At 38.8% G+C, this 26,568-nt stretch overlaps 2 long non-coding RNA genes across 8 annotated transcripts in view; one reads left to right on the plus strand and one right to left on the minus strand.

Moving 5' to 3' along the window:
• LOC138757911 (uncharacterized) overlaps positions 1–26,568 on the plus strand; it is a 108,280-nt gene that overhangs the window by 34,570 nt on the left and 47,142 nt on the right. The window contains exons 3-4 of one of the 7 annotated variants that reach the window (XR_011353982.1): positions 24,208–24,389; positions 26,085–26,201. The exons of 5 other annotated variants lie outside the window; for them this stretch is intronic. This is a non-coding gene — a long non-coding RNA (uncharacterized lncRNA). Of the gene's footprint in view, positions 1–22,126; positions 22,229–24,207; positions 24,390–26,084; positions 26,202–26,568 lie in introns of all 7 variants that reach the window. One more of the 7 variants, XR_011353985.1, reaches the window with a different exon arrangement.
• On the minus strand, positions 9,459–12,854 carry LOC138757912 (uncharacterized). Its single transcript, XR_011353987.1, has 2 exons — positions 12,708–12,854; positions 9,459–10,968 (listed from the first exon to the last, which is right to left on the minus strand). It is a non-coding gene; the product is annotated as an uncharacterized lncRNA (long non-coding RNA).

Consider the following 26,568-nt stretch of genomic DNA (forward strand, 5'->3'; position numbering starts at 1 on the left):
TACAGCCATTTTTCTCTTGAATATATACAGTGTCATTTTCTCCCCTTTTCCCCCCTCCCTTCCCTCCCTCCCGCTCTCCCCCTTCCCATTTATTCAAAGTTCAATCTATAAGATACATTAAACCCATTAAACAATGTCGTCACTTAATAAAAATAAACAATAAATTTTTGTCTGTTACTTTTATATATTGAGTCAGTTCATTTCGTTGTCTTCTCCTTCTGTCATTTTAGGTGGTGGATTTCTCTATTATATTTCATGTATGGTTCCCATATTTGTTCAAATATTGTGATGTTATTTCTTAAATTATATGTTATTTTTTCTAATGGAATACATTTATTTATTTCTATGTACCATTATTGTAATCTCAAGTTGTCTTCTAATTTCCAGGTTGACAATACATTTTTTTGCTACAGCTAGGGCTATCATAATAAATCTTTTTTGTGCTCCATCCAAATCGAGTCCAAATTCTTTATTTCTTATATTAATTAGAAGGTTTGCATACCACCCACTGAAAACCTACTTGAAGGACAAATTGGGAAACAGTCTGAGGTTACCAGAAGGAAGCAATTTTGAATATGTGATTACAGACACAATGATATTTAAAAAATTTATAACAAACATGTACATCAAACTGCAAGAAAAGGAGAACGAGGAAACAAACTGTAAACCTAAACAAAAATGGGAACAAAATCTAAACATAAAGATAAAGAATGAAACATGGGAAAAGCTATGCTCCGGAACTATGAGAAATACAATAAACACGAGGTTACGCATGATACAATATAATTGGTTACACAGGCTATATATCACACCCCAAAAGTTAAATAAATGGGACCCAACAGTATCAGACGGATGTTTTCGCTGTAAAAAGGAAACGGAAACAACAATACATGCAATTTTGGGAAGATCTAAACCAGATATTATTACCAAAAAACCCAGAGATCTTGCTGCAAGAGAGATTTATGCAGTATTTAATCTATGTGGAGAGTGGAACTTATAATTGAATGTGTCACCAGTGGCAATTCAGTAATGAAAAATGCAGAGACTTTAAAATCAAAGTAAAATACTATGATCAGTAATTTGGAGATTCACAAGAGACTATAGATGCTGGAATCTGAGACTAAATTCAGTCTGCTGCATGAACTCGACAGGTTGAGTGGCATCAGTGGGAGAAAAAGAATGGCCGACATTTTGGGCCGGAGCCCATCATGAAGAGTGAAAACACAAAGACAGAAGCTAGTGTAAAGAGGAGAGAGTTGGAGGAGCAGGACAAGGGCCTATGTGGAATTAGTGGACCAAGAAGAGGTAAAGCATGATGGACACATACAGAAGATTGGCAGATGCCAGAAAATGGGAGAGAGAAGCTAGCAAAGGAAAAAGGTTGGGTGGAGGAAGATGAGTTAAACACAGAGGAGTGGGTGATTAGAAGACAAAACTGGCAGTGCTTGGAATCTGATGAGAATGTGACAATGGTGGAAGAAAGAGAGACGAGATGGAACTCCCACTGATTCTGTTTGATACATTGAGTCCTCCAGCAAAATGTGTTGAGCATGATCACCAGTATGTTAATATGTATGTATGCTAAGTTTCCTCTCGCTTCGTCTGACTGCAGTTTTCCAACATTGAACCTCTTTCTGGGGGCTTTATTGTTCCTGGGCTTTGGCTTGAAGTGAAGGTTGAGCTTGCAGCGAACCAGCCGGTGGTCAGTGTGGCATTCCGCGCTAGGCATGACCCTGGTGTGGAGCACATCTTGTTTGTCACTTTCTCGCACCAGGATGTAGCCTCCTTTGAAGAAGACCGCAGAGCCCACCTCACTGACAAAAGGCAAAGGAGGAAAAACCCAACACCCAACCCCAACCAACCAATTTTCCCTTGCAACCGCTGCAATCGTGTCTGCCTGTCCCGCATCGGACTGGTCAGCCACAAACGAGCCTGCAGCTGACGTGGACTTTTTATCCCCTCCATAAATCTTCGTCCGCGAAGCCAAGCCAAAGATCAAAAAGAAAGATGTATGCTAATCTCTTGGTGGCTCAGTTGATTGTTCAGATGTGAATGGATATATATTTACCAATAAATTGAATGAAAAGCATATTAAAATTGAAAATCTACGCTGTCTACTTTTTCAAAATGCTGAAATGTTTACTTACAGCTTATAATGGTTGACTAGGAAATAGCTCTATTCAGAAAAGGCAAGCTCAAAGAATTAACATCAGTTTAAATATGAATGCTTCAGGGGAGTTTCATATGCAGATATTTGCAAGGATCCATATACTGACATAAGCGTGCACAATGGCCACATGCATATAAACCAAATTCCATGCCAGTTTACTGTAATCCTAGACCAGTAGCAAATATGCTGAAGGCTCAAGTAGAAGAAGAGTTGACTAAAATATCTGTTGAGAGCACAAAGTAGATAATCGGGAATGGTTTTTGTGGTAAAACATGGATGACTCTATACCCTAGGAACTATCTTAGTGAAGGAAGCAGTGGTAAAATTTGTCATCACCTCCAGTGTACATGTACAACTGGTACCCATCCAAAGAATATTAGAAGATCAAGATATTGAAGGCATCAGAAAGTTCATGGACTTTTGGACAACAGTGTTTCCTGCTGTTTTTTATGTTTTGGAGTCAAGGACTACCTACAACAGGTATCTTATGGCATCTGTGGGTTGGATAAAATGCAGAAATTATTGGATGTCATCCATTATTGTGGTGTTCAAAGCAGAATAAACGGTGTGGGTTTGTGGAATTATAAAGCAACACTGAAGAAAGCTTTGAATAAATTATGAGTGTGTAGCGGCTACTATGGTAGATGCTACTAAATAAAGGCAAACACACACAAACGTAGTCAACTCAAGACTGGTTTATTGCAGACATACACAGACCTTCCTGTTAATGAGCTCGTTAGTGAACAGCTGCTGGTCCACAAGACCAGCAGGTTAAAGCTATGAGCCATTAGCGCTTTTAGGCAGGGGCTTCATCTGATCCACACGCTGTTCTTTGGTGGCCAGCACTGCTAGCCCGTGATGTGTCAGGTAAGTCTTTGAACTGACGGTGGAGGTTCGCAATACTGCACTGTGCACCCGCTACATCACCGCCCCCTCCCAAAATCGTCACCCTAACTTAAGATGCCAAATAAGCTTGACTTAGGCGGACATCCACGTCGGCTGGGATGAGGGCACTGAACTGGTGAAATAGAGTCCATATGGGTAGGTTTAAGTCTGTCCACACTGAATAGCTGCAGATGCCCTCCGATGACTAATGTATATACCACTCCATTTCTCTTAATCACCCGAAATGGTCCTTCATATGGTTTTAGTAACGGTGCCCCTGGAAACTCTTCATATGAATACAAATTCAGTGTTTAATAGTGATTGGGGCACTTGTTGCCTAGGTTTGGCATGCCAGTTGGTAGAGGATGGTTTGCTGTTAGCAATACCCTTGCGGAGTTGTTGCAGGATGTCCATGTCTGAATTGCTTGTGAAGTGAATATCTCTTGGAACCATAAGGGCCATAAGACCAGCGGGTGCAGTCGATGCAGACAGATCTTCTTTTGGAGCTGTTTGCTTGTTTCTCATGTGTATCTCTGTACACTCTGTTTGTTATTTCACCAAAGAATTGGAAACTATGTTATAGCTCTTCATGAATATCTGTCCTGAATGGTCAAATGGCCATTATAACAATAAAAAAGGGACTAATTCTCAATAGAACAAAATGTAGTCTACAGGTCAGTACAGACAAAATCCTTGGATTATAGAGATCATGACAAGATCTGATCTTTCTGTTCTAATTTAATTCAGAACCTGTAATTGGACTCTGTCATCTGCTGGATAATTTAGAAATAATTTTAAGGTCCAGTTATTCCTGTGCTTACCACACAGTTTTCCTGCTTTGATGAGTTTACAGTTTTGTTGGTGTTTAGGTAATTTTGCAGGCTAAACTTGAAACTACTATTCCATCTATTTTCATGAGTTTGCAAAGAAAAGCAATTGGGATTAAGCCTTCCATGAATAAAGGAAAACAGTGCCTCACATCTATTGGTGACAATGGTCCCTTAGAGTTATCCAGATGGAAAATGGTTCTCCAGCCTATGTCCATGCCAATCAAGGTGCCCACTCATGCTCATCCCATTTCCCAATATTGATCCATATATCTCTAACCCTTTCAGATCTGTGTGCCTGCCCAAATTTTAAATGTTGTCATTATGCCTGCCTTGATATCATGGCATCTAAAAGAAGGAATAAGTTCAAACCAAATTAAACAGTGGCTAGAAGCAAATGGTAATCACTGAAAGATGCTTTTGTTGTTGCAGGCTGGGGCCCAATGGGATTTCACATGACTGAGCAAATTTCCTTTATTCTAATATAGGTTAATGATTTAAACTTAAATCTTAGGGGTGTAATTAAGGCATCTGCAGGTGGTGGTGGTGGTAGTAGTTAAAGGAAGAAAAGTTGCAGAATTCAGAAGATCAGAATGGATTAATTAGACAGGCTGGATACAGTTCGAAAAGGATTAATTCAAAAGAGTGTTGAGATAATATATGTTGGGGGGAGGTGGACAGGGCATGTGAAAACATAATAAATGGTAGGAAATCAAGAACTTCAATGGCATGAAGACTACAATGATTGGAGCTGATGGATTTGTTGCAGCTTTCGTCTGCTTTCACAGCCATTGAGTTCAGAGTAAGTTTGTCCGCCTGTTCCACCTTTGAGGTCTTGGTTGGATTGTTCTTTGTCAGTGACCTCCCCCTTAACTTTACTGCCATGGGTGTCCCTATCAGAAGCATAGCTTCAGACAGCATCACTATCAGGATCACAGGACCACACAAGCTTCTCCACAACGACAAGGTGACAATCCATGGAGAAGAAAGGATACATACAAATGTCAGGAGAGGAAAATTTGAGATTTGATGAAAAATATGATGCTCTGAATTTGAATTTTTTGACAAGGCAAGGAAAGATTTAATAGTGAAACATAAACTAATAGAAGGCTACATTGAGTAGAAAGGGGGAAAAAAACACCTTACATTGTCAGAGATAGTAATATCCATTCGGTGAATATTTAAAGTTACTGGCAGAAGGTTTAGATAACTGATGAAGAGAGCTTTTATCAAGCCAGGATTGATGCACAATTCATTGCCTGAAATGGTGATGGGGACAAGTGCTAAATGATTTAAGTGTTGTATGCAATTAAATTCTTGCAACTTACCAGGATACAGATCACAAGCTTGAAAGTGGGGCATCTGGATAGTTTTTTTTTTGTCTGGCTGGATAATTTGGGAAAATGGGCTCTTTCAATGCCATAAATATCTATAACTGTGGCTGCTCAACCCTAACATTGGTCAGCATTGCAGTATTTTGGAATGATTGCAAAAAATATCAACCAATACACAAGTTTACAGTTTCCACTGGAATGTATCCCATCTATTTAAAAAAAAATATGTAACAGAAATGGGGAAGAGAAGGCAATGAATACATTTAAACAAAATTAGGTGGGGGATGAATATTCACAAATGGTAGCTCTGAGAGTCTGAGAAATAAATCAAGCTTGCAAAGATAGAGAGGTGCCTGAGTTACAAATGAGTGCAGATAGGATTCAGGCAGTACAACATTGGGCAAGATGACATTTACAGAGCTTGGAGGATATTCAGGAGATCATTAGAGCAGTTACATCATACAATTTGATTTAGACATACAGCATGGTAACAGGCAATTTTGGCCCACAAGTCCCCCAATTTACACCCAATTAACCTACATCTCCGGTATGGTTTGAACGATGGGAGGAAACTGGAGACCCCAGGGAGAACGTATAAACTTCTTTCAGATAGCACTGGATTCGAACCCCGGTCCCGATCGCTGGCGCTGTAAAGGTGTTGCACTAACCTCTATGCCAAAAATACAAAGTAGGGGAGCAACAGCACAATTCCAGAGTATAGATTAATTAGTGCACACAAAAGACAAGATGAGAGCACTGTGGTGAGGTCTATTCAACAGGTTGATAGCTGCAGGGAAGAAACTGCTATTCACCTTGTTGATGCATGATTTTCCATACTTGATCCTTCTCCCTGATGGGAGGAGGAAGAAAAGGGTGTGTTGAGAGTGGGGTTGTATGTTGACTGCTGAGGTAACAGGAGGTGTAAGTGGAGGGAGGGAGGTTTGCATGCATGTAAGTGGAGGGAGGGAGGTCTGAGCTGCATTCACCACCTTCTGCAGCAACCTCCAATCTTTGGTAGAGTAGTTTCTATGCCACATTCTGAAGCATTCAACAATATGCTTTTGACTGTGCACCTGTCAAAGTTACTGAAGGTCATGGAGGACATGCTAAACTTCCTTAGCATTCTTGACTATGGCTTCAATGTGGTTGATCCAGGTCAGGGCAATGGAAATGTTTACTCCCAAGAACTTGAAGCTATCTACTTTCTTCATCTCAGTACCATTCATGTGGACAGGGATGTGGGGTCTCGCCCGCCTTGTGAAGTTTATAATCAGCTCCTTTGTCTCACTGCCATTGAGAGGTTGTTCCTTAACACTATACCATGAGAGGCACAATATCCATCCTGCATTCAGTCTCATCATTATTTAATACTTGACCTATCACTGGTTTGTCTTCAACAAAATTATATATACAGATGAAATTGTATTTGGTTGTAAAGTCAGAGGGAGTATAGTCGAAACTGAGTGTACATCCTTGTGGAATCCTGGTGTTGAGTGTTATTGCAGAGGAGATGTTGCTACCCTTGTTCACAGATTGTGGTCTGTTAGACAGGAAGTCAAGGATCCACTTCCAGATGGGGTTGCTAAAACTGAGGTCCTGAAGTTTCAGGATTTCGGAGGACAATTAATATGGAAGGCAGTGCTCTAATCAATGAACAGTAATCTGACGTAGGTGTCCTTGGTGTTCAAATGGTCCAGAGCCGGTAGAAGGTGAGGAAGATGGCACCTACATGGCTGGTAGGCTACAGCAATGTGAGCCATGACTAATACTTCATGGTGGTGGATGTCAATGCCATCAGTCATTAGTTATTATGCTTTGGTTCAGTACCTGTATGATGGTGGCCTTCTTTAAACAGGTGCAAAGCATGGCTTTCTGCAGAGATATGGTAAAGATATCTGTGAGTACATCCACCAGCTAATTTGAATGGGCTCTTAGGCTTGTCCAGAGACTCTGTTTGGCCTTGTTGTTTTCTGTGAGTTCACTCTCTGGAAAGGCAACTTGACTTCTGCTACATTGACTATGAGAGCAGAAGCACATGAAGTAGTTCAGGTAAATATTGCTGCCTCACTAAGCAAGCATAGAATTTATAATGAAAAGTTTATGTTGTGGTCTGTTTATGGTTAAGTTGCACACATTTTGAATTGAGTCCGAGTTATTAGCCAAAGGGAATGATGGACTCGTATGTTTCTAGGATTTCTGGAGGAGTTGAGGATAATTGTTTTGGTCTTCTTAGAACAGAGAACAGTATAACACAGTAAAGGCCCTCCAGCACACAATGTTGTTACAACCCACATAAACCATGATCAATCTTATTCTTTCCTCGCTCACAGTCTATGACACATAATTTTTCTTACATCCACATACAATGGGTAGCACAGTTGACATAGTGGTTAGTCCAATGCCATTACAAAGCTAGTGATCAGGACTGAACTTGGTTCGAATCCCACACTGTCTGTAAGGAGTTTGTACGTTCCACCCGTGTCTGCAGGGGTTTTCTTTCATCCCACTGTTCAAAACGTACCGGGGGTGTAAATTGGGTAGCATGGACTCATGGGCCAAAATGACCTGTTGCCGTGCTGTATGTCTAAATTTAATATTTAAAAAAAATTAAATTAAAAAATCCATGTGTCTATCTAAGTGTCTTTTAAATGCCCCTATTGTATCAGCCTAAACTATTATCCCTGACAGTTCATTCCAGGTACCCACCACACTGTAAAAAAAAGAAAAGCCTCCAACATCTTCCTCCACTCATCTTAAACATTCAATTGCTTATGTGGAGTAATTTTCAGTCTAGCTTCACATTGGATAAATTGACAACAGCGAAATGGTTGAGAGAGAAATGGCGGAAAAGTGGAGCTGGGTGATATTCATGTGCTAGCCATCAAGATGTTAAATGCCCTCTAGAAATCTTTTGTACCATCTCTGAAGTTTAATTGTTTCCATGGCATTCCAGCAGATCTTCAATATTTTCAATGAAAAAATGAATGCACGTTTATATCCACCATGAATGTGCTCACCAATTTAGTTCTTTCATAAATTAGAGGGTGAAAATTGTTGGGCTTCTCCACTAGCTCCTTTCCCATCCTCATGATCATATCATGCCTTGTAATGACCGAAGAAAGTAATTTATTTCTTACTGAAATCCAATTAATTTGTCCGTAATTTAATTTCTGTCTTTAATATTGATACCCAGTGAGTCTCCATTCAGCCCATGGGAACAACCCCAAGCTCCTGCAAAACTATAAATACATGAACAGAAGGATCACAGCTCATAGCTCCTATTTATTTAGCTCTCTTGAATGCTTGCTAGCAGGACCAGTAGCCCAATCCATTTTCATAGTACCTGACAGCCACAGGTGCTATGTTTACTGAATGCTCTGTGAATTCTAGGAGAACGAGGATAGGTTTGATGGGATTTCATTTTTGGCTACACTAAAAATGTTGCTATTTGTAGAACATAGCTTTGGCCCATGATGTGCTGACCTATATAAACCTACTCCACAATAATCAAACTCTTTCCTAACCACAACCTCATAGCCTTCTATTTTTCTTACATCCATGTGCCTATCTAAGAGTCCTTACAATGCCCCTAATGTACTAGCCTCCACCACTACCTCTGACATGCATTCCAGTCATCTGCCACCCTCTGTGTAAACATTTAATATGGCTGTTCAGTCAATCTGGCTCATCATCTCAATTTTTATTTCCTCTTTTTCCCAGAAGAAGTGAAGCAGATTTTTGCAATTCTGCTACTGGCCTGGATATAAATAGGATTCTTCTTCAGAATAGAACAGAATTTATCAATTTGAATACAATTTTCCTTTCCCAGTTTTTGGCATGTTGAACAATGCACACCACACCAAAAGTTTGCTTCTGTGTTATGACTTTAGCAATGGTAAACCTTTTCAGGGACTACAGGGAGACCATGTCATGTATCACAGAGAAAATTTTATCCATACATGTCCAATTTTAGGAGGAGTGAATAAGGTGATTTGACCTTGATAACAAAAATAGATTTTTTAAATTCCGTGGATGTTACCTTATTGGTGCCAGGTTTTCCTATTGAGCATCAGAGAAAGTAATAGCAAAAAGGTGAAGCTTAGATGAGAGCTTTGTTCTAAGTGAAGGCGGAAATGCAATGCTCGTCAGTGGGAGATTGGCTCTCAAACAGATTCTTAGAAAGGGAGGCATTTACCAGCCAAATACTTGGCAGAGGTCAAAATAATGACCAGACAACATGCATTAGAAAATTTACGAAGTTCTTTATTCAATGTAGCCTGTAACAGGCCTAGTGCTGACACCTTAAATACTTCTCAATCAATTTTAAAGTGATGCCTGGAACAAATTGGCATTGCTCTGAAATCTGCTTCCTGATTCTCACGCAGCAGTTGAACACAGCAGCCCTTGTCAGAGATAGTCACTCCAGAATGGAGCAAAGCCATTTTGATTCTTCCCAGGGACTGCTGAGGAAGCAGGCAATTTTATACTCAATTGGATACAAGGTCATAATTAAAATTGAAAGTAACTGGAAACATACAAGCATAAATTTGAGGCACTCGTTGCATCCTGTGGTTGTGCTCTCTGTTGGCTAATCATCTTTTGAAAGTTACACAACTGAACAATCATGGCAGTTGTTTGAAATACTTGAGGTAAACCATCATTATGACTTGACAGATTCGTGTAGAGTATATTGTATTGTGCTTGAACAATTCTGACAGGTGTTGTCTGAGTGCTACTTTAATGTCAAGACACACTGCTGAGAATCATCCAGCACACAAAACAGGACAGCATGTTTTATCCCTCTGCAATGATAGCAAAGATTTAAAGTTCTCCCACGCAACAGAAAGCAGACAATGCATATTTATAACAAACATTCCAATTAGCATAGAAAGATCTCACCAGAATTTCTTCCTCACATTGTCTTGAAGCCAAAATGAAGCAATGCAGAATCACGATGTCTCAGCATGGAATTGTAACTCATGATTCAGCAAGTACAGGAAGTATTGGGTAATGATGTGCCAGCTTCCCAGTGGAGTCTGTGGAGAAGGCTGCTGCAGTGGCTGAGTCATGGGACTCTAATGCTATTGGAGTGATTGCAAATGATCATGAAACTGTTTTCTTTCTTCACCATCCCTGAGATGAATTGAAGGTCCTTTGCACTATTTTGCCATAGTTTTGCCCACAAAACCACTTTGTTTGAATGCTTACATGAGAATCAGGGAGCAGAGTTTGAACCAAAGCCAAAAGTAAATTATGTTCAAGTTCTGTTTACTGTTTTAGAGGATACATAGCAACTGATTGAGATTCTGTGTTCTACGGTTCTCTTCATTAATAATATTGTAAAAAGCAACTTCGTGGGAGCTCGTGGTCATAGCCTATATCAGAAGTGGTCTAAAACCTATTAGTTGATCATCCTCAATGAAATCATAAACTTCAGCTCAGTGGACCCCGGGTGGAGATACACTAAACAGATTGTGGTTTTCAAGCACCATGGATGCCACGATATCTAGAATTGTAGTTCATGAGTGTTGTGTTTCTCTAGATCACACTAGAGGTGAGTCATTTAGCCTATATTCTTAAAGTCTCAAGCCAATTGCATTTAGGAGATGAGGTCTGGTGGACCAGGGAGTCTGTTATATCTCCTCAGCACTAAACCCTGTTGACAAGAAGTTAGTCCGTTGAGCTTTATTTTCCGAAACAGCAGCCAGCCTCTTTTGTGTTTCATTCTTTGGGAGGCATCCATGAATAAAACCTTGAGAGTAGAAAAAAATAAGCTAATTTAGAAAACCAGATCAATCCTAATACCAAGACTTCATTACTTTGTATGTAATGTTGCAATTGAAGGCAAGAAGCACTAATTTATATCAATGCATTCAAGTGTTGATGGAACATAGATATGCAGATTTGCACCTTGAAGGATTGGCTTTGATCATTTGCAAAGGAAAGTAAGTAATGCAGTGGTGATCAAAACATTCATGCTTCAAATGTGGAGAACAACTGCAGGGCAGCAGATTGCAAAGCATCTTGTGAATGCAGTGAAACCTCATTCGCAAGACTCCCATCATTTTATGACTGCTTAAGCTGAAGGATATTTACATCCTGCTTTTCAGCTTCCATTCTGATGACTTGAAGGTAGAAGCAAAGGGTCAGATTTTATTGCCCAAAAATAATCTGGGGACAGTATTTCAACAGGATTCAAGGGAAACCAAGCAGGATAAACAGTATTGAAAATTGGCACCAGTAAATATCATTCATTTTAAAAGTGAGGGCACTTCAGCAGTAATCTTGAACGATCCAGTACTGTGCCTCTTATTGTACCTCAAGAAGGGAACCTTCACTTAATTAAAATATGGCTCTGTTGGGCTTTATTATACAGTTCTATTTCTGTTAACTCAAATAGAGGAATTCCCCAGCTCTTACAATGATGTGGTCTGTGGCAACATTTATACACTGCATATGTTACTAACGTCTCTTATTCAAGACATTCTGATGGCACTGGTCATTTTGAAAGCCAGGGGCATGGGTATTTAGTTAGATAACCTTGGTTATCTGTTTCTACATAACCATATAACCATTTACGGAGCGGAAACAGGCCATGTTGGCCTTTCGAGTCCGCACCGGTTCACTGATTTTGTGCGCCCTCTTCAGGCATTGGTCCTGGTAGATCTTCATTCAATAACGATGGACGAATTCAATGCAGGTGAAATCAGATAATAGCACCATTCAGGAATTAATGAAACTCAACTATAGCATTTTTCATGAAATCTCAGATACTGCTACACTTGCTTTTTTCTATGTTATTGTCTTCCCCTTAAATGAAAACAAAAGATGATATAAAAGAAGTAGAAACATGGCAAAGCAGGTCTATGATCCTTCACCATGATGTGGGGGAATCTAACTATTACATGGACAAATGACAGGCAAACTGCACTCAGACATTTAAGAGTAATAAATGAAAACCAGGTGGAACTTCTTTTCCTGAAAACAAAACATGGATCATATCATCAAGAACAACCAATCAACCAAATAATATTTATGAGATCAAGACACAAAAAGGATGTATGGAAGGGACCGAATGATCTGGCAAGACAACAAGTAGGGGTTCCTATGATGCTAAAGGTCCTTCTGTTGTCCATATAGATGCACAATTGTATGGGAGACACTACTATTTGATACTCTACATTATTTATCAGATTCAAGAATCTGGATCTGACAAAAGTAGGGGCACAGATGGAAATGCCAACATTTTGGCACTTAACTCCAGTATTCACCAGTTGAAGCACCTGAAAATTAGAGATTTCTGGGTGAAGTCCAAAATAGAAACACCAAATTATGGAGATTTTCTACTAATTATTGTGGAAGTCCACAAGAGTATAATTTACTGCTATTAGGTTTGTGAAATGAGGTTCCCCATTTGTTTTGTGAACAAATTTCTCCAGCTAATGCCACTACTTACATTGCCAATAAATTTTCTACCATCCAGTATCTTACCTCTAACGATTGAAATGACTTCTGCCACTTCCTGCTGGGGTAAATTGAGTGAGATTCTTGGGAACTTGAATCAGATACAATATCCAAATGTTCTGGAGAGACTCAGCAGCTCATTCAGCATCTACAGAAAGTAAAGGGTATCCAACGTTTCAGACAAAATCTATTATATGTCAACCATGAGTCTGGATAGCTTACCACTAATTACAATTTTTAGGCTTTTATTAAACAAGGAGTTTTATGTTCTTTCTGCAGGAATAAAATTCTGAATGACCAGTGAAGTCAAAATATGCTCAAGGAATTGTCAGTTGAACTTAAAATGTTTTCCAGAGGGTAGCAAATGAATATTGATATTGATCCACAGATGCTGCCCCATCTACTTTTGATCAGTGGTTGCACGACATCATGTCCTGTTTGAATATGGAAAATATTTATTATTCAATTAATAATTCAGTTATAAGATTCCAGAAGTTATGGGGGTCATTTATGACTCACTATCTTACTTTATAATTTACTCCAATATAATTAAATAGTCTGACTTGTATCTTTTTCACGTTCCTTATATTTTTTTTATTTTCATTTTTCTTTTAATACTAGTTATATATAGCATATAGCAATGTGGTTAGGTAAGGGGTTTGAGTTTTTCTCCTCTACTATTTTCTTCTTTCTTTTTTAATATTATTAGATGATATATGGAATATCTTATTTAGTTTATGTAACTTTCCATATCATCTTATTGAATTGTAGCCTTTTTGTTTGTATAAGTTCTTTATTAAAATCAAAAATATTTTTAAAAGAAAAAAGATATTGATCCATATCTCAGTTAAAGAAGTCTTTTCTTTCCCAATGAAATTAAGGGTCTCAGTTGGAGAGAAAACAATTTCAAGGAAGGAAATGGGTGATTTTAGAAATGCCAGCTGATGAAAGAGTCATAATATGAGGAAAAGAATGATTAGATTAAGAGAAAGCAAGAAGAAAAAGGCAAAAGTGACATGAAATTGTCCAACAACAATTTAATACTGTGAGAAAATAATCCCAATGCTTTAATTGTTTTTTTTGGACCAAAGATTGATAGAACACAAATATTTCCATAAGAGGTCCCTCCACATGACATGTCATATTATTAAATATTCTGCATCATTTATTTGTTACTTCTGTCCCAAATATTTTATTTTTGGATATTCACAATAATGTTGAGGCAGCTTCAGTTTTTGCAAGGGTTATGTAGAACAATGTAAATTGTCAACAACTTTTGGGCAATTTGCAATTCCTGCTTGCCACATTGCTGGGTTATTTTTCATACTAATAACATATACATTAGAGTTATTGAGCTAGAAATTCAAATTGCAGTCCCACTTATTTCAGCAAAATGTACCGGTAATTGAAAATGCTTTCGAGACTGATTGAAATGTGATTACAAGCATTTCTGATTGTTCCCAAAATTTTTGCAAATTTAGCTAATGGTGAGTCATACTTGCACATCAGTTATCAGTTTCAGATGGTTCAAATATTCAATGGAATGTTGCAAGGAAAAATAGACAATTTTGCCCTGGGACATTGTTAATGTTTTTCATCCCTAAAATCCATGTTTTCATTGCAGTCTGCTATCCTCTGGGAAACCCACTCCTCAGTCTTTAAGCAAACTACCCAATACTCCCAAAATTCCTTGGCTCTTTTCTTCCAATTTCTCAACGGTCCTGCACTAGATTCTTCAGGATCCCATTCCTCATATCCCTAGACTCCAGAAACATGAGGACTAAGTAACAACTCCATTACCCTTGATTCTGTTGTTTGGGTTAAAGTTTGCAATGCTGGGACTTGCATGGAAATGGCCATTGGATTATTGTTTCATAATGAAATTGTGCATCACTAATAGCATTTTACTTTTAAAGTATTCTACTTCGTCTTTGTATGTTCCATCAAGGAAACCATGAAGATTGGGCTGAAGTTGGGTAAAATACGTATAAGCCATGTCATTTTAAATTTACATACAGCACTGAAACAGACCATTTTGGCCCACGAGTCCGTGGCACCCAATATACACCCCCAGTATGTTTTGTATGGTGGAAGGAAACCAGAAGCTTTGGAGAAAACCCCACAAACACGGGTAGAAAGTACAAACTCCTTACATTCAGCATGAGATTTGAACCCTGGTCAGGTCCTGATTGCTGGCGGTATAAAGGCTATGCCAACCATGCTGGATAAATTACAGGTATTTGTGGAAATCTGTTTTAACTCTCATAAATAAAATGGTAGCTTGTTCCACATACTTTGAGTGAGAAAGATTCCCCTCAGGTCTCTTTTAAATCTTTAAATCTATGCCTGCAAGTTTTTGACCACCCTACTCTGGGATAAAGACTATGGCTACTTTATCTAGGCCTATCACATTCTAGAGAGAAAAGGCCCAGCCTATCCAGCAGCTCCTTCTAATACAAGACCATTAGTTTCAGTAACATTCTTGTGAATCCTTTCTGTTCCCATTCCAGCTTAGTGATAATTTGCTATGTTTGAGTGTTAGAACTACCAGAAAGCTTCAAGTGTGGACTCACCAACATCTTGTACATTTGTAACATGATATCCCATCACCTCTACTAAATGCTCTGACTGATGAAGGTATACAGGCCAAATGCTTTCTTCACCACCATGTCGACTTTGATAGCACTTTCACGAGCCTACGTTCTTCTCCTCCTTGGCTTCTCTGTTCTGCAACGTTACCATTTACTCTGTTAGTCCTGCTCTGGTTTAACCAACCAAAGAGCAACATCTCACTTTTGAGAATAAAATTCCATCCTTGGCCCACTTTCCCAGTTCATCTCAATCCTGTTGTAGTTTCAGATAAACTTCATCACTGTTTTGGTGTCATCCACAATCTTACCAAGTATGCCAAATATATCCTCGTTCAAATTGTTAAAATAGATGACAAGCAACAGGGCGCTGCACTGATCCCTATGGCACGCTACTTGCCACAGGCCTCCAATTTGAATATCAATTCTCCATTACCATCCTCAGTTTCCTACCATCAAGCTAATTCTGTATCCAATTGGCCAGCTTATTCTGGATCCAATGTAATGAGACCTTCCAGACCAGCCTACTAATGTCAAATACCTTGCTAAAGTCCACATAGACATCTAATGTCTGCTCTCAACAATCCTCTTACCTCCTTAAAAAAATGGATCAGGTTTGTGATACATAATTTTCCATGCCCACAAACCATTCTGGCTTATTTTGTGAAAATAACATATTTGAATTTGATTGGTTGCTAGGCATCTTGGCAATTTAAACACATGTATCAGAATGATAGTTATATTATCTATTTCTCCTGAAAAGAAATGGGGATTTTTCCCAATTTATATGTAATAAAGACAACGGAATTTTCTTTTTAAGGAAAGGGTTGTAGTAGATGGATGCATTTTGCCTGGAGGTCAATGAATAGTGGAGTTCTGCAGGGATCTGTTCTGGGACCCCTGCTCTTTGTGATTTGTATGAAGGACCTGGATGAAGAAGTGGAGAGATGGATCAGTAGGTTTGCAAATGACGTGATGTTGTGGATAATGTAAAAGGTTGCAGTAGGTTACAATAAAAAGTAGTCAAGATGCAGATTTGGGCAGAAAAGTGGCAGATAGTGTTTGATCCAGACAAGTGTGAAGTGATGGATTTTGGAAGATCAACCATTTTGGTTTCTTAAAACTTTTTTTTCTGCAGAAAAAGAAAGAAAAAAACTGTACTTAATTTATCCTAAATCTATGAACCCTAAACAAAAAAGAAAAAAGCTGCTGGGATGCTTTAAACCACCAAAAAGGGTAACTTTGGTGAATTGCCTACATAAATCTTCATCCGCGAAGCCAAGCCAAAGAAGAAAGAAGAAGAAATAAATAAGTTCAGGAAGAGATTATGAACATTTCGTATGTTAGATACAAAAGAGTAAACATTAAAATATTCCATGAAAGTGTACCACATTTTATCAAACTTAACTTCAGTTTTCAAAACATTACATTTGAACTTCTCAAGGTTCAAGCATGATAGGGTTTGGGTTGTCCATTGTGCATAACTGGGAGGGATCAAGACTTTCCATCTTAGCATATAGGTCTTCTAGCCATTAAAGTGGCAAAAGCTATTACATGGCATCCAATACCGATAATTGACTGTCCTCTATCACCACACCAAATAAAAGTGTAATGGGATGTGGTTGAATAATAACAGAGAGAATACGGGAAAATGCATTAAAAATGTCCTTCCAATAGTGATCTAATGCTGAACAGGACCAAAACATATGAAATAAGGAAGAAATCTTATTATGACATCTGTCACATACAGGGTTGATAGTAGGAAAAATCTTAGCTAATTTATCTTTGGATAAATGTGCTCTATGTACCATCTTGAATTGAATAAGTGAATGATGTGCACAAAAGGAATTGGAATGGACTCATTTTAAACACTTGGTCCATATATCTTTGGAAAGAATAGTTTGTAAGTCGCTCTCCCAAATGTGCTTAATTTTATTCATAAAAACGCTATGCATTTAAACACAATGAAGGTTAAACCTGAAGCCACAGTGTGAAAGAACAGAGGGACCTGGTGGTCCAAATCTATAGGTCTCTCAGGGTTGCTGCACAGGTTGTTAGGGTAGTTAAAACAGTTTCTGTTATGCTAGGGCTTCATTAAATGGGTGATTAAGTTCAAGTAATATTTTGAGATAGAACTCTGGTTAGGCATCATGGATTATTGTGTTCAGTTCTGGTCACCTCATTATAGGAAAGGTGTGGAAGCTGTGGAGAGGAGATTTACCAAGATGTTGCCTGAATTGGAGAACGAGTCTTATGAGGCAGATTTAGCAGAGCTTGGACTTTTCTCTTTGGAGCACAGAAGGATGAGAAGAGGCTTAATAGAGGTTGAAATGAGTCAGAGGGTTAGATAAGGTGAACAGCCAAAGCCTTTTTCCGAGGGCAGGAGTAGTAAACACCTCTACAAGGTGAAAGGAGGAAAATTTAGGAGTCAAAGAGAATAATGGGTGTATGGAATGCATTGGCAATGGTGGCGATGGAGGCTAGTTCAATAGGAACATTTAGAGGACTCTAAGACAGGAATGTGGATGTAAACAAAAATAGAGGGTTATGGATGTGAGATTGAGAATGTTCAGTTTGTGAGTAGGTTTATGTAGGTCAGCACAGTATCTGTTGCATGGTGCTGTAATGTTTTAGGTTCTGTGTTCGATCCTTTTATTTGTAAAATAATAAAAAACATGATAAACTCTGTCTAGAATATTCTCAGTGATTGATTCTCCACAGCCTTCTTGGGAAAAGAACTCGAATTATTCACCACCCCTTGGGTAGAAAAAAATCCTGTTTTCTTAGCCTGATTGGCCATCCACTGGTGTCCCTGGTTCTAGACATCCCAGTTAGTGGACACCAAATTCCCATAAGAATTAGAGTGCATTTCAGTGAGATCATCTCCTTTTCTTCTAAACTCAAGAAACTACAGGCCTTGTTTGCATAATCTCTCCTCCTGCAATGAATGTTCTTTGTCTAAAACATTTTAAATAAGTATTTATCATAAAATCTGATGTAAAAATTCCATTGAACCTAAAAATATTTGAGTACAAATTCATAGTAAACATTGAATATATCAAATATATAACATTTTGTTTCCTCAGATATGGGGCCAAACATCAGTCTTTGAAGTACACCATGAATCACAGCTTGGCAACTGCATAAATATCAATTTATTCCTTTTCTTTGCTTTCTGTCTGATTAATCAGTCCTCAATCCAAATCATTTTTTTTTTACCCTCAATTCTATTTGCTCTCACCCAACGTCCTTTGTGGGATCTCACTGAAAGCCTTCTAAAATCTGAAAACACTGTTCACTGGTTCCCACTTATCTATTTAAATAGGTACATCCTGAAAGAAGTCTAGTTGTTTAGTCAAACATGACTTTCTTTTCATATATAGTTATGGTTCACTGAGGAATCATGGTTGTATAAAGGCTAAGAAAATGGTTCTGCTGGAAGAGCTTGAATACCTATGGTCTAAATTAAAAAGCAGAACCACAAAGGTAATAATAACCCTTGAATTATTATGTGAACTATGAGTGAATTGGCACAGGATTAATAGGATCAGGGAGGTGAAAACTTGACTCAAAGACTGATGTGGGATAAATGAGTTTCAATTTGTTGGGCTCTGGTGAAAGATAGAACTATTCAATTAGGATAGATTACATCTGTACTGTGCTGGGACCAGAGATCTGTCAATTCATATAACTCAAGAGTTGATAGAGCTTTACACTAAATGGTAGGGAGAGGAGATGTCCTGGTGAAAGAATTGCAGAACATAAATAAAATGAAAAGACAAGAAGCAATGCAGAAAAACTAATTGGGATATGGATAATCAAATTGTTTCAGGAAGAGACTGCATATCAATGAAAAAGTGCTCTGGTAAAGAGGATCTAGGGCAAAAAAATGCTGAATGGCTTGAGGACCTTCTATTTCTTCCATGAATGGGGACTAAACTAATTTCTCTGCATTAATATACCCTTTCTCCCCCTTCATTTGACTGAGTGCATTTGCACATCAAGTAATCTCAGTGTTAATTTCCTTCCTCTTCTCACTTTTACACAGTCCATCTTCTCTGGATCTTTCCCTCTCAACACTTCAGTGAATAGGTTAGTGACAAACTATCCATTATAAGCCTGCACAACTATCTCAACTATTCTCATGGTGACTGCATTGATTTCCTCTGGGTGCTTGGGTTTCTTCCTACATCCTGATTGGCAGGATGTAAATTGGCCACTGTAAATTGTCCCTTATGTGTGAAATCTTGGAGGAGTTGATGAGAATGTGGGGAGAATCAAATCGAATTTTTATGTTTAACTTTGGCCGTTTCTAAGAAAAATGTTTGGCCATTACTTGGAAATCTGATTTAGTTTTAGGAATGCAAAATTGCAAACTGAAATGAAACTCTGTATTCCTTTAGAAAATATAACATATTATTTGAGGGATAAATATCATTTTTTTGGTAAGAGTGTGGAGCCCATATTTAAAAATCCTTGGTTTGAAAATTTAATCTTTCAACCCGCTCTGATAGGTGTCTCAGTCTCCAAAGCGAAAAAGTTAATTATTGTCATTTTTTTAGTGATGAATCTCCTTTCTCCTTTCTTTGTAGGTGGAAGGGGGAGGAGGGAGGGTGTAAGTGGGGTGGATGAGGGAGGTTGGGGGGGTTCATTCAACTATATATCTGTATGAATATGTTATAATTAAAGTCATATGATTTAAAATTTATAAATAAAATATTTTTAAAAAGAATGCTGAGAGAATAAAATAAATATTAATATAAAATTAAAGTAAATGGGAAGTTGATGTTGCCACAGACTTGCTGGGATAGAGGGGGCTATTTCAGTGTCATATTTCCATCTAAATTGCAAGAGGAAAGATGACCAAACTATGTTCAACAAGCACATTTAGAAACCCTATTCAATCCAAAGAGGTGTCATATAAAGATTCCAGAAAAAGTAGCATCCTTACAATTTGGACAAAGTTTGAATTAAGCCACAAGAAACCAAGAAATTGATTAAGAAAACAAAATACGGAACATGAGTAAGTGCAAAAGGATGTGAAAAGGAAATATCAGTGAAGATGCGTGTAGATCTATTTTAGTCAAAAAGTGGAAAAATAAACTGGGGAACAAAGAAATGGCAGAAAAATAAAATAAATACTTTGATTTGGTCTTCACGAATAGAAGACAGGTAAGTTGCCAGTAATGTTAGGGAACCAATTGTCAAATGAAAAGGGGAATTAAAGGAAATTATTATAAGGAAAACATGCTATATTTTATGACTGAGGAGGGAGCCATCAACTCATTATGTCACTGCTAGCTATCAGAACACTCTTACTACTCCCATTCCACTACAATGTCTTCTCCCTCAGATGCCCATTAAATTTGCTCCGATTCTCCTACCACATACCTTTTGTTAGATGTAATTTACAGCAGTCATTTAATGTACGAGCCAACATGTTCTTATGCTGTGGAAGAAATTGAGGCCCACATGGTCACATGAACGTTTAAATTCCACACAAACAGCGCTGGAGGTAAGGATTGAACGCTGTTTGCAGGAGGAATGAAGTAACAAGTTTAAATGCAAGTTTATTATTATCATACAATTATAAAGTACAACTGGATGAAACAGTATGCTTTGACCCTTGGTGTAAAAGCATGCAGACACTATGCAGACATAGCACACATACAGTATTTACAAGCAATTTATATACAGTACATATTTAAAAATAAATAAATATTGTTAAATAATAATAGATTCTCAGGGGGATTGGATGAGCAGTTCATCAGTTGTTCAGCAGTCTCATTGGGCGTGGTAAGAAACCGTTTCTCAGCCTGGTAGTTCTCGCTCTGTTATTTCTGTATCACTTTCCTTACAGGAGTAGCTGGAAGATGCTACATGCAGGTTGGTAAGGGTCCTTAATGATTTTTCAAGCCCCCTTGAAGTCACGTTGATGGGATGGCGGGGGGAGAAGAAGACCCCATTGATCCTCTCTGCTCCTCCTATGGTCCTGTGGATTGACCTCCAATCCAATGCTCTAAGCAACTGTACCACACTGTGGTGCAGCCGGCCAAGACTCTCAAAGAAGCTTCTGTAGTAAGTCAACAGGATTGTGGCTAGTTGCCTTGCCTACCTCAGTTTTCTTAGGAAATGCAGTCACAGTTCTGCCTTCCTGACATGTGAGAAGATGTGTGTCCAGGTTAGGTCACTACTTAGTAGTACTACATGCTGTACCAAATGTTTGCCCTACTGGTAATGAAAACATTAATGGGGTGGAAAGAGTTCCTGATAATTTTCATCCCAGGGCACTATAAGAGAAGGCCATAGGAGTAGTGGATGAACTGGTTGCCATCTTTCATGAACTATTCCTGCATACTGGCAAATCCAATTCTGGTATTTGAAAGAAGAGGTAGAGAAAACAAAAGGAACTACAGAGCAGTTAGTCCAATATCAGTAGTCAGGAAATGGTAGTGTCCATTACAAGAAACAGCAACAAGATTAGACAAAAGGGAAGTTCCACAAAGATGGAATAGTCAAGGGAGAGCTGTCAGATTTGGATTTTTGAAAGGCTTTTGCTATAAGAGGTTGAGCATGCAAAAGAAAATTGCAGAGAACATAGGAAATTCTCTACCACCAAGGGCTGAGAGGACTAAAGATAGTTAAGAAGAAGATACATTTTTTGGCACAAATGAATCAAGGCTCGTGGATGAACCATGACCATATTGATGGTCAAGCTGACTTAAAGGGAATTCATGCCCTTTGTTAGCTTGACCATCAATATGGTCATGGTTATATTTTTCAATATTTGTAATATTTTGGTTTTAAAATTCCCACCTGTGTTTTCAAATACACTTGTAATCACTCCTCCTCCTTTAGCACCATATGGGGCCACAAACAGTCCTTCGAAGTGAAGCAACACTCCACTTGTGAATCTGCAGCACGGTCGGCATCAGAACAAATCTAATCAGAGGCATTCAGGTGACCGCAGTGCGGGGTGGGGGGGGGGGGGCGGGTGTTGGGAGCCACAAACTGCCATTCATGTGGCAGTTTTGTGTGCCGTTCACCATTTGTGTTTGGGTTGGGGGCACAATGGTAGCCCATGTATAAGCAGAGGTCAATATATATAACCCTACTGCTGGATTGACATTTGACCAATCCTATGCAAATTCTTTACAAATACTGAATGAAATACTGTATGTCTTAGCTCGTTTCTGCACTTGGACCAACAGCTTAATGACCTAAAACTTTGGGTTCAAGCTGTACTCCGGCACTCGACTGTTGTAGCCAAAGTCCATAGAATAAAGCTATTTTTGAAAGTAACCATTTTGTACTTCAGATGTGTTTATCATCTTCTCAATGCTATAAATAAGATGAACGTGAACTTCAATGAAACACAAAAACTACAGATGCTGATATGATACAATGTTGCTTGACCTGCTGAGCTCCTCTAGCATTGAATTTTTTTAACCAAACCTAAACTTTATTCACAATAAATTAAATACTAAAGGAAAACTGTAAACAGTTCTGTATCCATACATTTCCTTCACTGTACATTGTTATATTCATTTCTATTTACACCATTACCACCACAATGGCTTCATGTCCTTACTCCCCCTTATGTTGTTTGAAAGGGTTTCCCCTTAGTCTCAGTTCTCAGTTGTGGGTCCAACTGGCCGGAAACTCTCCTTTTCTATCCACACACAAGCTGCTGATATAATAAGACTTTGCCATCAACAACCAACACACCAACCCAGTTTCAAATTAAAAACCTGCTACAAAGTCTCACTCTTTCACACACACTGCACTGGGCACATCATTAGAACATAATTTGAAATAGACTATATATTCCACTCTTACTAAATAAATGCACACAGTCCCAAAAATCATTCAACGTTTTGAGTAATAATCATGAAAGCTTAGGCTGGCATCATAAAGTGAATTAAATGCATGGCTATCCTTTACAGGAGTTGCAGGACATGAGTGTTGGTGTTGAATCTCCTAAGAATGGTGTCCTTCTGCTCTTTGTGCATTTTCAGGTTAAGTCCCTCTCAAACGCTAGCTGAACCAACTGGACCTTTCTTTTGTGGAGCATTGCACGTCTGTGGTCCGAAAATACATTTCTCAGAGTGGAGAATGAATTCTCGCACATTGCCGTGGAGGCGCCAAATGTTAAGGCATGTTTGAAAGCAGTCAGTGTGATATGATATATGTGGTACTTTGAGAGGATGTGCTGTATAGTCCAATCCCCCTCGATTGGCTGCGGTTGTTTTGTGAGCTGAAAAACTGTTTAGCAACTTTATACTCTGTCTCAATTATGGGTGATCGTGACAGGTCCGTAATATTCTTCACAGCCTTTCCATCAAGAAATATATCACTTTCTGGATTCAGTGCAACAGGTGCACGAGCCAACTGTGAGTTGCACTCACTGAATCTGTGATCTATCTCTCCAAGCACTGAATCAATAATGTTGTAGTTCAGTCTCTGATGTTCTGTTATTTTTGTCATCCCTGTGTCCCGTAGTTCCCATAACAACATAATCATCTATAATCGTGTTCACTTTGCATCTTTGTTTGGTGATCGTGGGTCTCAGTGATGTACTGGCAGCTGTGGCCATGTCCCATACCTTATTAAACTCCTCATCACAATGGAGTGTCCGTACACAAGCTGTTTCACTCGCCATGATATTTAAACCTGTCATCAAGTCAGTGTGTCCTCTTTCTATAGAAGCTTGTTTGGTGGGTCCAACAGGGCAAGAACTGTGTGCACTAACTTGGCAATGAATTAGAAACTGGGCTTGGTCATCTTGATGAGAGAGAAAACATAATACCTATTCTTTCGTAGTTGGTCTGCATTGACAAAGTGTTGAAATCTCCTTTCCAGTTCCTTCCACAGTGTGTAGCAAGAGATATACTCCTTTGAAGATTCATAGTTATGAAATCCCCGATCTCTCTCCACAGCACTTTTCCAGTTACAAAAGCCCACACTTACAAAGGCATCCAGTGTCCAAGATGTCAGAGCGGCACTAGATAGCTGACAGCAAAAACAAAATGCTGCGTCGACCTTGATGCTGTATTCAAGCCAGTCTTGGATGTGATACCAAACAGAGACAACTGAATGCTTCCTACCACTGAAAATGCTGGTAGGGTTCTGTTATAAGACAATTTGGTTGGGTTGGTCAGTCACGAGTTTATCTATGGCTGTCGGTTGTCTTCCACAGCTAGCTCTTACTTTAGCAGGTGCATCATGGCTACTCGCAGATAGAGACTCTTGCTTTTCAGAGGTGGCCTTGCTGGGTGCAAGCGCATTTGGTCCCTCGTCATTGGTGGAGTTGAAGGAGGCTTGAAGAAGCAGATAAGTGGAGCCATTTCTGTTGTGTATGTGTCATTAAGAATTGATTCAAAATGGAGGAACAGTAAGCACACGTTATTCAGGTTTAACATGGCATACACACTACTCCTAATTCCGACGCAACACCCTTTATGACGCCACATGTTCTATGCATTACAACATAACTTCCTTTCTGATGTCATAAGCATGTTTTTTTAAATTTTCTTAGTTTTGTTTTTATTTAATTTAGCAAAAAATTTTTTGCTTTTAATATGATAATATAAATTAATTAGTTAACACCAAAGGCTTGGCCTGCATGTGGGTGAGTGGGGGGGGGGTGCAATAACTCATTTGGGGGACATAGCCCGTGAATGTGTTTTCCCCCCCCATGATGTCGGCCATGACTGCAAGGGTCATCAACTACTCTGATGCTCCCATTGTGGCCTCTCGGGGACCTTTCAGGGGCTAACAATTTCAATTCTGCACTTCACTCCCATGCTGACATCTCTGTCCACGCACTGTGAAAGTGAGGCCACCCCAAATTGGAGGAACAACACGTGATATTACATCTGGGCACTCTCCAACCAGATGGCATTAACATCAACTACTCTGGTTTCAAATAGGCCCCTCTCCTATATCTATCTCTTTCCCCGTCCCTATGTCTTTTTCCAGATCCCCAACCTATTGGCTCTCTATTCAGGGAGCTATCCCCTCCCCCATCACTTCCTAGCTTTTTACTCTTTCTGCCCGGCAACCCATCCATATCCACTTATGACCTCCAGCTTGTGGGCAGGTGCTGCTCCTCTGCATCTCCTACCACTATCTTATTCAGGCGCCTGCCTGCTTTTTGCTCATACATTGTTGAAGGGTTCAGGCCCAAAACATTGATGATGTATTTTTGCCACATAAAGAACACTGCATGACCTGCTGAGTTTCTACATCTCTTTTGTGAATTACATTTCAACTGCTCTATTGCTTTGCCTCTTCATATATGTACTTCATTTAGCCTTCTGAAATTACTTAATTACTGGATTTTTGTGTTTCCCCAATTCTCAGGCTCCATTAAACTCTTCCTAAGGCTCTGATCTTGCTTCCTTGTGTCCCTTTAGAAGCTCTTTGAAACATTCCATCTTGGCTAGGTTTTTGGGTCCATGTAACAAACATTTTATGCAGCTTAGCGAGATGGAATTCACAAGAAAGGTTTGATTGGGACGTGTCCATTTAAGGCAGCAGAGAACATTAAAAATCTGCCTAGTTATAGCTCTATACAAAATTTTCTCACCAGTCAATCCAGTACATAAATAGCATGAAAACAAATAATTATTTTCATTATGAGAAATTAGTAAAATTATCCAATATATTGGAAGATTTTGATGATAGCACATCAGTGCAGTGTGTGGCATTCAAGTCAATTATAGATTCCTGATAGTGACATTATTAAAATGTCAGTGAGACTTTGAACCATTTGTTCCTCTGTAATTCTGAGCTCATTTCTTTCTTTTGCCAGAATTATGTTATTTTAACTCCAATGAAACTCAAGGAGCTTTTACAGAGTAAGAAACAGCTGAGTTTCAGATTGATAATTTTTCATCACAACTTCATATACTGAAGCAACATGAATTTAGTAAGTAGCATTTGCACAAAATTGAAAGCTTTAGAAGGACAAACTGACCAAGACAGCAAAGCTCATTTTAATAATTTTGACTGAAATTAATGTTGCATTATTTTTAATTTCTCCCATTATCATGATGTATTGAACTCAACAACGGAATAAGAAAACCTAAGATTTTAACATAATTTGGCTGACGAATTCTCCAGCTGCAGGGTGGCACAGTTAGTGGAATGCTGTTACAGTGTCAGCGACTAGGACTAGGGTTTGAATCCCGCGCTTTCCATAAGGAGCTTGTGCATTCTCCCGGTGTTTTTGTGGGTTATCTCCAGGTGCTCTGGTTTCCTCCTACCGTTCAAAACGTACCAGGGTTAATTAGGTG

Source organism: Narcine bancroftii, chromosome 3, assembly GCF_036971445.1.
Source record: "Narcine bancroftii isolate sNarBan1 chromosome 3, sNarBan1.hap1, whole genome shotgun sequence".
NCBI classification, from domain to species: Eukaryota; Metazoa; Chordata; class Chondrichthyes; order Torpediniformes; family Narcinidae; genus Narcine; species Narcine bancroftii.